Source organism: Coregonus clupeaformis, unplaced genomic scaffold (genome assembly GCF_020615455.1).
Source record: "Coregonus clupeaformis isolate EN_2021a unplaced genomic scaffold, ASM2061545v1 scaf2703, whole genome shotgun sequence".
In the NCBI taxonomy this organism is placed as follows: domain Eukaryota; kingdom Metazoa; phylum Chordata; class Actinopteri; order Salmoniformes; family Salmonidae; genus Coregonus; species Coregonus clupeaformis.
Window position 1 is genome coordinate 20,001 of NW_025536157.1, and position 12,500 is coordinate 32,500.

At 47.9% G+C, this 12,500-nt stretch overlaps 1 protein-coding gene across 1 annotated transcript in view; it reads left to right on the forward strand.

Annotated features, from left to right (window-relative positions):
• The window catches only part of LOC121542077 (fructose-bisphosphate aldolase C-B), a 42,794-nt gene that overhangs the window by 9,799 nt on the left and 20,495 nt on the right, over positions 1 to 12,500 (forward strand). The window lies entirely within an intron of this gene.

A 12,500-nucleotide genomic window follows, 5' to 3' on the forward strand; every position in this document is an offset into this window, starting at 1 on the left:
CACAATTGGTGGCTGACTAAATACTTTTTTCCCCACTGTATGGTCATACATTTGGCAGGAGGTTAGGAATTGCAGCTTTTGTGGGCAGTGTGCACATAGCCTGTCTTCTCTTGAGAGCCAGTTCTGCCTACGGCGGCCTTTCTCAATAGCAAGGCTATGCTCACTGAGTCTGTACATAGTCAAAGCTTTCCTTAAGTTTGGGTCAGTCACAGTGGTCAGCTATTCTGCCACTGTGTACTCTCTGTTTAGGGCCAAATAGCGTTCTAGTTTGGAAAGAATTAACAAAAAAACTGTGCAATGTGTCAAGTAATTCTCTTTTTGTTTTCCCATGATTTGGTTGGGTCTAATTGTGTTGCTGTCCTGGGGCTCTGTGGGGTCTGTTTGTGAACAGAGCCCCAGGACCAGCTTGCTTAGGGGACTCTTCTCCAGGTTCATCTCTCTCTCCCTCTCTCTCTCTTTCTCTCCCTCTTCAAATCAAATCTAATTTTATTTGTCACGTGTAGTCGTGGAAATTACCCAACCATTATGTAGAAATGTTCAATATAATAATACACTACATTTATCAATCTGACTTCATTATTATGTGAATAAATACAACAGACCCTGTGTGTTTCTGGAGCATCTAGTCAGGGTAGAGCATGTGTCTAACTTGCACCATGATGCAATTATTAAGAGACTAGATACAAAAAGCTCATCCTGGCTACCAATGTTCTAGCATTCATTTATTGAGGCAAGCAGATCAGAGATATCAAGTTGGTAGCCAACCATGTGCTATGTGCATATAACAGTTGATAGAGCATGGCGTTTGCAACGCCAGGGTTGTGGGTTTGATTCCCACGGGGGGTCAGTATAAAAAAAAATATGTATTCACTAAATGTAAGTCGCTCTGGATAAGAGCGTCTGCTAAATGACTAAAATGTAAATGTAAATGAATTCTAAGCGTATAGTCAATCAAATAATTACTCTGTAAAACGAGGAATGCATTTACTCAGTTCAACTAATATAATTTATTAATGACAAAAGAATGAACACTAGAACAATTACTGTGTACATGAAATGCATGATACATTCCAGACTACTCAGAGTACATGACGATCAGCAATAGACTTAGACTTAACGTGGTTACACACGTCTTCAGTTCAGAATCATCTCTTAGAGAAAAAACGGTGTGATACACACATGAGCTTAGTAGCAAGATCTCAAAGTATGAACAAATTCACTGTCCTTTTAACCAAATTCAAGCAGAAACTCACCCCCAACCTGAATTAACATTTCTTTGCACTTTGTAAAAACAAAAGACAGGAAACACAGTCAGATTCTAATCAACTCAATTTAGATGATAGGCACCCCTGTGTCACTCCTCTTTCAACTATCAATGATCCAATGATCCAAGCCCAGCTCAGTTAACGCTCAGGAAGGAGACGCGTTCTGTCTCCTAGAGATTTACGTACTTTGGTGCGAAAAGTGCAAATCAATCCCAGAACAACAGCAAAGGATCTTGTGAAGATGCTGGAGGAAACTGTTACAAAAGTACCTCTATCCACAGTAAAACGAGTCCTATATCAACGTAACCTTTAAGGCCACTACAAAATGTATTGTATGACCTCTTATACACTATATTAGGCCCAGCCTTTGGAACTTTGGTTTTCCTAGATATGGCTACTATATTGTGATCACTACATCCGATGGATTTGGATACTGCTTTAAAGCAAATTTCTGCAGCATTAGTAAAGATGTGATCAATACATGTTGATGATTTCATTCCTGTGCTGTTGTTAATTATTGATTTCATGAACCTTGTTTCTTAAGCTACATATGTTAACGTCAGCTATTTTTAGTACTTTCCTGGGATGCTTGCTTGTTTTCATTGCTTTACTGGGAAGCTTAGCAGAGGTAGACATGCTCAGGTTATTTATGATAGTGCAGAGTGAGCTGCACATAGTGGACTTCCTGCTAGGGCACACCACTTCAGTGCTAACAGTATAAATCTGGTTCATAGGAACATGATTACTGCATCCAATAGCTGTAGGATCAGCAGAGGTATTCAGGGCAGTTAGAGGGACATAAATGAGGTTACTTACATTGTGTCTGCCAACGCCCCTGGGATAATCTACATTTGATGCAGCATTATGACAACTCAACGACACAATGGTAGGGATTAACTGAGCTGGGCTTGGATCATTGATAAGTCATTGTCTCAACACAGGGAGAGCAGAGGGCCAGATATTATGGGGAGTCTGTTGGTGTCTAGTAGTAACCCAATCAGTTCTTTAAAATCCATCTTCAGCATTGAATCGTACATGAACTATGATAGACTCAATTTCCTGATGCTGGATTAAAATGTTTGGGAGCAACTTATTGATGTCCTGTACTTGTGCTCCTGGATAGCACAACGTTTTTGCTCCAGGGACTGAGACATTTCTCACCATTGAACTGCCCAATACAACGGCCGGAGAAGGGAATGGAGAAATCCGCCCATTCCCACCCCTCACACAATTAGTTGAACCTTTCACGGGCCCACGAGAAGCAGGATAGTGTACACCTGCTGCTCCCGGCGATAGGTCCAGACCTCCCACAGCAGACAGAGCCCCGTCAGATCCAGAGAGAGGGAGAGGAGCCGAACTCAACGACGAAGCCGCTGCTGGAGTCAGCGTAGTTGGAGTCAGCACCGCCGTCCCAGACACAGGCAGTCCCAGACACAGGCAGTCCCAGACACAGGCAGTCCCAGACACAGGCAGTCCCAGACACAGGCAGTCCCAGACACAGCCATCCCAGACACAGGCAGTCCCAGACACAGGCAGTCCCAGACACAGGCAGTCCCAGACACAGGCAGTCCCAGACACAGCCATCCCATACACAGCCATCCCAGACACAGGCAGTCCCAGACACAGGCAGTCCCAGACACAGCCATCCCATACACAGCCATCCCATACACAGCCATCCCAGACACAGGCAGTCCCAGACACAGCCATCCCAGACACAGCCATCCCAGACCCAGGCAGTCCCAGACACAGGCAGTCCCAGACACAGGCAGTCCCAGTGATGAAGGCGCAGGTAGATCAGGCACCAGTGCAGCGAAGCTATTCCAAGATTTGTGACATGGGACCAGGTCTGATTGGAACACTCTTCTTGCTGTTCTCCGTCTACTTCACTATAGGATGGAGGAGGAGAAGCAGATGGAGATGATTTCCTTGGCAGGCAGGTTCCAGGTAGAACAGGCCATTCAGATAGGGACAGATGACGGGGAAACATCCATCAGATAGGGACAGATGACGGGGAAACATCCATCAGATAGGGACAGATGACGGGGAAACATCCATCAGATAGGGACAGATGACGGGGAAACATCCATCAGATAGGGACAGATGACGGGGAAACATCCATCAGATAGAGACAGATGACGGGGAAACATCCATCAGATAGGGACAGATGACGGGGAAACATCCATCAGATAGGGACAGATGACGGGAAACATCCATCAGATAGAGACAGATGACGGGAAACATCCATCAGATAGGGACAGATGACGGGAAACATCCATCAGATAGGGACAGATGGCGGAAACATCCATCAGATAGAGACAGATGACCGGGGAAACATCCATCAGATAGGGACAGATGACGGGGAAACATCCATCAGATAGGGACAGATGACGGGAAACATCCATCAGATAGGGACAGATGACGGGAAACATCCATCAGATAGGGACAGATGCGCGGGAAACATCCATCAGATAGGGACAGATGACGGGAAACATCCATCAGATAGGGACAGATGACGGGGAAACATCCATCAGATAGGGACAGATGACGGGGAAACATCCATCAGATAGGGACAGATGACGGGGAAACATCCATCAGATAGGGACAGATGACGGGGAAACATCCATCAGATAGGGACAGATGACGGGGAAACATCCATCAGATAGGGACAGATGACGGGGAAACATCCATCAGATAGGGACAGATGACGGGGAAACATCCATCAGATAGGGACAGATGACGGGAAACATCCATCAGATAGGGACAGATGACGGGGAAACATCCATCAGATAGGGACAGATGACGGGGAAACATCCATCAGATAGGGACAGATGACGGGGAAACATCCATCAGATAGGGACAGATGACGGGGAAACATCCATCAGATAGGGACAGATGACGGGGAAACATCCATCAGATAGGGACAGATGACGGGGAAACATCCATCAGATAGGGACAGATGGCGGGAAACATCCATCAGATAGGGACAGATGACGGGGAAACATCCATCAGATAGGGACAGATGACGGGAAACATCCATCAGATAGGGACAGATGACGGGAAACATCCATCAGATAGGGACAGATGACGCGAAACATCCATCAGATAGGGACAGATGACGGGGAAACATCCATCAGATAGGGACAGATGACGGGGAAACATCCATCAGATAGGGACAGATGACGGAAACATCCATCAGATAGGGACAGATGACGGGGAAACATCCATCAGATAGGGACAGATGACGGGGAAACATCCATCAGATAGGGACAGATGACGGGGAAACATCCATCAGATAGGGACAGATGACGGGGAAACATCCATCAGATAGAGACAGATGACGGGGAAACATCCATCAGATAGGGACAGATGACGGGGAAACATCCATCAGATAGGGACAGATGACGGGGAAACATCCATCAGATAGAGACAGATGACGGAAACATCCATCAGATAGGGACAGATGACGGGAAACATCCATCAGATAGGGACAGATGACGGGAAACATCCATCAGATAGGGACAGATGACGGGGAAACATCCATCAGATAGTGACAGATGACGGGAAACATCCATCAGATAGGGACAGATGACGGGGAAACATCCATCAGATAGGGACAGATGACGGGAAACATCCATCAGATAGAGACAGATGACGGGAAACATCCATCAGATAGGGACAGATGACCGGGAAACATCCATCAGATAGGGACAGATGACGGGGAAACATCCATCAGATAGGGACAGATGACGGGAAACATCCATCAGATAGAGACAGATGACGGGAAACATCCATCAGATAGGGACAGATGACGGGGAAACATCCATCAGATAGGGACAGATGACGCGGAAACATCCATCAGATAGGGACAGATGACGGGAAACATCCATCAGATAGGGACAGATGACGGGAAACATCCATCAGATAGGGACAGATGACGGGAAACATCCATCAGATAGGGACAGATGACGGGGAAACATCCATCAGATAGAGACAGATGACGGGAAACATCCATCAGATAGGGACAGATGACGGGAAACATCCATCGGATAGGGACAGATGACGGGAAACATCCATCAGATAGAGACAGATGACGGGAAACATCCATCAGATAGGGACAGATGACGGGAAACATCCATCAGATAGGGACAGATGACGGGAAACATCCATCAGATAGGGACAGATGGCGGGAAACATCCATCAGATAGGGACAGATGACGGAAACATCCATCGGATAGGGACAGATGACGGGAAACATCCATCAGATAGGGACAGATGACGGGGAAACATCCATCAGATAGGGACAGATGACGGGAAACATCCATCAGATAGGGACAGATGACGGGAAACATCCATCAGATAGGGACAGATGACGGGAAACATCCATCAGATAGGGACAGATGACGGGAAACATCCATCAGATAGGGACAGATGACGGGGAAACATCCATCAGATAGGGACAGATGACAGGGGAAACATCCATCGGATAGGGACAGATGACGGGGAAACATCCATCAGATAGGGACAGATGACGGGAAACATCCATCAGATAGGGACAGATGACGGGAAACATCCATCAGATAGGGACAGATGACGGGAAACATCCATCAGATAGGGACAGATGACGAGGAAACATCCATCAGATAGGGACAGATGACGGGAAACATCCATCAGATAGGGACAGATGACGGGAAACATCCATCAGATAGGGACAGATGACGGGAAACATCCATCAGATAGGGACAGATGACGGGGAAACATCCATCAGATAGGGACAGATGACGGGAAACATCCATCAAATAGGGACAGATGAGCGAAACATCCATCAGATAGGGACAGATGACGGGAAACATCCATCAGATAGGGACAGATGACGGGAAACATCCATCAGATAGGGACAGATGACGGGAAACATCCATCAGATAGGGACAGGTGACGGGAAACATCCATCAGATAGGGACAGGTGACGGGAAACATCCATCAGATAGGGACAGGTGACGGGGAAACATCCATCAGATAGGGACAGGTGACGGGGAAACATCCATCAGATAGAGACAGGTGACGGGGAAACATCCATCAGATAGGGACAGATGACGGGGAAACATCCATCAGATAGGGACAGATGACGGAAACATCCATCGATAGGGACAGATGACGGGGAAACATCCATCAGATAGGGACAGATGACGGAGAAACATCCATCAGATAGGGACAGATGACGGGGAAACATCCATCAGATAGAGACAGATGACGGGGAAACATCCATCAGATAGGGACAGATGACGGGGAAACATCCATCAGATAGGACAGATGACGGAAACATCCGTCAGATAGAGACAGATGACGGGAAACATCCATCAGATAGGGACAGATGACGGGAAACATCCATCAGATAGGGATAGATGACGGGGAAACATCCATCAGATAGGGACAGATGACGGGAAACATCCATCAGATAGAGACAGATGACGGGGAAACATCCATCAGAAAGGGACAGATGACGGGGAAACATCCATCAGATAGGGACAGATGACGGGGAAACATCCATCAGATAGGGACAGATGACGGGGAAACATCCATCAGATAGGGACAGATGACGGGGAAACATCCATCAGATAGGGACAGATGACGGGGAAACATCCATCAGATAGGGACAGATGACGGGGAAACATCCATCAGATAGGGCAGATGAACGGGGAAACATCCATCAGATAGGGACAGATGACGGGAAACATCCATCAGATAGGGACAGATGACGCGGAAACATCCATCAGATAGGGCAGATGACGGGGAAACATCCATCAGATAGGGACAGATGACGAAACATCCATCAGATAGGGACAGATGGCGGAAACATCCATCAGATAGGGACAGATGACGGGAAACATCCATCAGATAGGGACAGATGACGGGAAACATCCATCAGATAGGGACAGATGACGGGAAACATCCATCAGATAGAGACAGATGGCGGGGAAACATCCATCAGATAGGGACAGATGACGGGGAAACATCCATCAGATAGGGACAGATGACGGGGAAACATCCATCAGATAGAGACAGATGACGGGAAACATCCATCAGATAGGGACATATGACGGGAAACATCCATCAGATAGAGACAGATGACGGGAAACATCCATCAGATAGGGACATATGACGGGAAACATCCATCAGATAGGGACAGATGACGGGAAACATCCATCAGATAGAGACAGATGACGGGAAACATCCATCAGATAGGGACAGATGACGGGAAACATCCATCAGATAGGGACAGATGACGGGGAAACATCCATCAGATAGGGACAGATGCCGGGAAACATCCATCAGATAGGGACAGATGACGGGAAACATCCATCAGATAGGGACAGATGACGGGGAAACATCCATCAGATAGGGCAGATGACGGGGAAACATCCATCAGATAGGGACAGATGACGGGGAAACATCCATCAGATAGGGACAGATGACGGGGAAACATCCATCAGATAGGGACAGATGACGGGGAAACATCCATCAGATAGGGACAGATGACGGGGAAACATCCATCAGATAGAGACAGATGACGGGGAAACATCCATCAGATAGGGACAGATGACGGGGAAACATCCATCAGATAGGGACAGGTGACGGGGAAACATCCATCAGGCCCGAGCGGCATCCAGCCACAGGAGTTGAGAACGGGAAAGTTCCAATTTGCGTTTTCCCCATAAATTCAAAATTGAGATTTGTTTGCTAAGCAAAGCCACCTCATTCCTGTAGTCCTCCGCTAGCAAAAACAATTGCCGCATTGGAACTCCGGATTATCAATATTGTCCAGGACAAGAGCATAATAAACACCCAGTCACTACGAAGATACAGGCTCCTTCCTAACTCAGTTACCGGCGAGGAAGGAAACAGCTCAGGGATTTCACCATGAGGCCAATGCGGACTTTAAAACAGTTACAGAGTTTAATGGCTGTGGTAGGAGCCTAACAGAATCTTAGGCCTGTGTAGAATGGCAGGTTATAATATAATATTATATTCAGAATGTTATTTGAAGGGAATGGCAGGTTATTTGAAGAGAATGGCAGGTTATTTGAAGAGAATGGCAGGTTATTTGAAGGGAATGGCAGGTTATTTGAAGCGAATGGCAGGTTATTTGAAGGGAATGGCAGGTTATTTGAAGGGAATGGCAGGTTATTTGAAGGGAAAAGCTAACAGGTAGCGTTCTATCACGTCAACGATTTTAATTGGCTGATGCGGATTTTGAAACCGAGAAAAAGTTCTACAAGCTCATCCCTCTCTGTGTTTCCTCCATCAGGATGTCTCATCCCTCTCTGTGTTTCCTCCATCAGGATGTCTCATCCCTCTCTGTGTTTCCTCCATCAGGATGTCTCATCCCCTCTCTGTGTTTCTCCATCAGGATGTCTCATCCCCTCTCTGTGTTTACTCCATCAGGATGTCTCATCCCTCTCTGTGTTTCCTCCATCAGGATGTCTCATCCCTCTCTGTGTTTCCTCCATCAGGATGTCTCATCCCTCTCTGTGTTTCCTCCATCAGGATGTCTCATCCCTCTCTGTGTTTCCTCCATCAGGATGTCTCATCCCTCTCTGTGTTTCCTCCATCAGGATGTCTCATCCCTCCGCTGTGTTTCCTCCATCAGGATGTCTCATCCCTCTCTGTGTTTCCTCCATCAGGATGTCTCATCCCTCTCTGTGTTTTCCTCCATCAGGATGTCTCATCCCTCTCTGTGTTTCCTCCATCAGGATGTCTCATCCTCTGTGTTTCCTCCATCAGGATGTCTCATCCCTCTCTGTGTTTCCTCCATCAGGATGTCTCATCCCTCTCTGTGTTTCCTCCATCAGGATGTCTCATCCCTCTCTGTGTTTCCTCCATCAGGATGTCTCATCCCTCTCTGTGTTTCCTCCATCAGGATGTCTCATCCCTCTCTGTGTTTCCTCCATCAGGATGTCTCATCCCTCTGTGTTTCCTCCATCAGGATGTCTCATCCCTCTCTGTGTTTCCTCCATCAGGATGTCTCATCCCTCTCTGTGTTTCCTCCATCAGGATGTCTCATCCCTCTCTGTGTTTCCTCCATCAGGATGTCTCATCCCTCTCTGTGTTTCCTCCATCAGGATGTCTCATCCCTCTCTGTGTTTTCCTCCATCAGGATGTCTCATCCCTCTCTGTGTTTCCTCCATCAGGATGTCTCATCCCCTCTCTGTGTTTCCTCCATCCAGGATGTCTCATCCCTCTCTGTGTTTCCTCCATCAGGATGTCTCATCCCTCTCTGTATTTCCTCCATCAGGATGTCTCATCCCTCTCTGTGTTTCCTCCATCAGGATGTCTCATCCCCTCTCTGTGTTTCCTCCATCAGGATGTCTCATCCCTCTCTGTGTTCCTCCATCAGGATGTCTCATCCCTCTCTGTGTTTCCTCCATCAGGATGTCTCATCCCTCTCTGTGTTCCTCCATCAGGATGTCTCATCCCTCTCTGTGTTTCCTCCATCAGGATGTCTCATCCCCTCTCTGTGTTCCTCCATCAGGATGTCTCATCCCTCTCTGTGTTTCCTCCATCAGGATGTCTCATCCCTCTCTGTGTTTCCTCCATCAGGATGTCTCATCCCTCTCTGTGTTTCCTCCATCAGGATGTCTCATCCCTCTCTGTGTTTCCTCCATCAGGATGTCTCATCCCCTCTCTGTGTTTTCCTCCATCAGGATGTCTCATCCCTCTCTGTGTTTCCTCCATCAGGATGTCTCATCCCCTCTCTGTGTTTCCTCCATCAGGATGTCTCATCCCTCTCTGTGTTTCCTCCATCAGGATGTCTCATCCCTCTCTGTGTTTCCTCCATCAGGATGTCTCATCCCCTCTCTGTGTTTCCTCCATCAGGATGTCTCATCCCCTCTCTGTGTTTCCTCCATCAGGATGTCTCATCCCTCTCTGTGTTTCCTCCATCAGGATGTCTCATCCCTCTCTGTGTTTACTCCATCAGGATGTCTCATCCCTCTCTGTGTTTCCTCCATCAGAATGTCTCATCCCTCTCTGTGTTTACTCCATCAGGATGTCTCATCCCTCTCTGTGTTTACTCCATCGGATGTCTCATCCCTCTCTGTGTTTCCTCCATCAGGATGTCTCATCCCTCTCTGTGTTTCCTCCATCAGGATGTCTCATCCCTCTCTGTGTTTCCTCCATCAGGATGTCTCATCCCTCTCTGTGTTTCCTCCATCAGGATGTCTCATCCCTCTCTGTGTTTCCTCCATCAGGATGTCTCATCCCTCGCTGTGTTTCCTCCATCAGGATGTCTCATCCCTCTCTGTGTTTCCTCCATCAGGATGTCTCATCCCTCTCTGTGTTTCCTCCCATCAGGATGTCTCATCCCTCTCTGTGTTTCCTCCATCAGGATGTCTCATCCCTCTGTGTTTCCTCCATCAGGATGTCTCATCCCTCTCTGTGTTTCCTCCATCAGGATGTCTCATCCCTCTGTGTTTCCTCCATCAGGATGTCTCATCCCCTCTCTGTGTTTCCTCCATCAGAGATGTCTCATCCCCTCTCTGTGTTTCCTCCATCAGGATGTCTCATCCCTCTCTGTGTTTCCTCCATCAGGATGTCTCATCCCCTCTCTGTGTTTCCTCCATCAGGATGTCTCATCCCTCTCTGTGTTTCCTCCATCAGGATGTCTCATCCCTCTCTGTGTTTCCTCCATCAGGATGTCTCATCCCTCTCTATGTTTCCTCCATCAGGATGTCTCATCCCCTCTCTGTGTTTCCTCCATCAGGATGTCTCATCCCCTCGCTGTGTTTCCTCCATCAGGATGTCTCATCCCTCTCTGTGTTTCCTCCATCAGGATGTCTCATCCTCTCTGTGTTTCCTCCATCAGGATGTCTCATCCCTCTCTGTGTTTCCTCCATCAGGATGTCTCATCCCTCTCTGTGTTTCCTCCATCAGGATGTCTCATCCCTCTCTGTGTTTCCTCCATCAGGATGTCTCATCCCTCTCTGTGTTTCCTCCATCAGGATGTCTCATCCCTCTCTGTGTTTCCTCCATCAGGATGTCTCATCCCTCTCTGTGTTTCCTCCATCAGGATGTCTCATCCCTCTCTGTGTTTCCTCCATCAGGATGTCTCATCCCCTCTCTGTGTTTCCTCCATCAGGATGTCTCATCCCTCTCTGTGTTTCCTCCATCAGGATGTCTCATCCCTCTCTGTGTTTCCTCCATCAGGATGTCTCATCCCTCTCTGTGTTTCCTCCATCAGGATGTCTCATCCCTCTCTGTGTTTCCTCCATCAGGATGTCTCATCCCCCTCTCTGTGTTTCCTCCATCAGGATGTCTCATCCCTCTCTGTGTTTCCTCCATCAGGATGTCTCATCCCTCTCTGTGTTTCCTCCATCAGGATGTCTCATCCCTCTCTGTGTTTCCTCCATCAGGATGTCTCATCCCTCTCTGTGTTTCCTCCATCAGGATGTCTCATCCCTCTCTGTGTTTCCTCCATCAGGATGTCTCATCCCTCTCTGTGTTTCCTCCATCAGGATGTCTCATCCCTCTCTGTGTTTCCTCCATCAGGATGTCTCATCCCTCTCTGTGTTTCCTCCATCAGGATGTCTCATCCCTCTCTGTGTTTCCTCCATCAGGATGTCTCATCCCTCTCTGTGTTTCCTCCATCAGGATGTCTCATCCCTCTCTGTGTTTCCTCCATCAGGATGTCTCATCCCTCTCTGTGTTTCCTCCATCAGGATGTCTCATCCCTCTCTGTGTTTCCTCCATCAGGATGTCTCATCCCTCTCTGTGTTTCCTCCATCAGGATGTCTCATCCCTCTCTGTGTTTCCTCCATCAGGATGTCTCATCCCTCTCTGTGTTTCCTCCATCAGGATGTCTCATCCCTCTCTGTGTTTCCTCCATCAGGATGTCTCATCCCCTCTCTGTGTTTCCTCCATCAGGATGTCTCATCCCTCTCTGTGTTTCCTCCATCAGGATGTCTCATCCCTCTCTGTGTTTCCTCCATCAGGATGTCTCATCCCTCTCTGTGTTTCCTCCATCAGGATGTCTCATCCCTCTCTGTGTTTCCTCCATCAGGATGTCTCATCCCTCTCTGTGTTTCCTCCATCAGGATGTCTCATCCCTCTCTGTGTTTCCTCCATCAGGATGTCTCATCCCCTCTCTGTGTTTCCTCCATCAGGATGTCTCATCCCCTCTCTGTGTTTCCTCCATCAGGATGTCTCATCCCTCTCTGTGTTTCCTCCATCAGGATGTCTCAT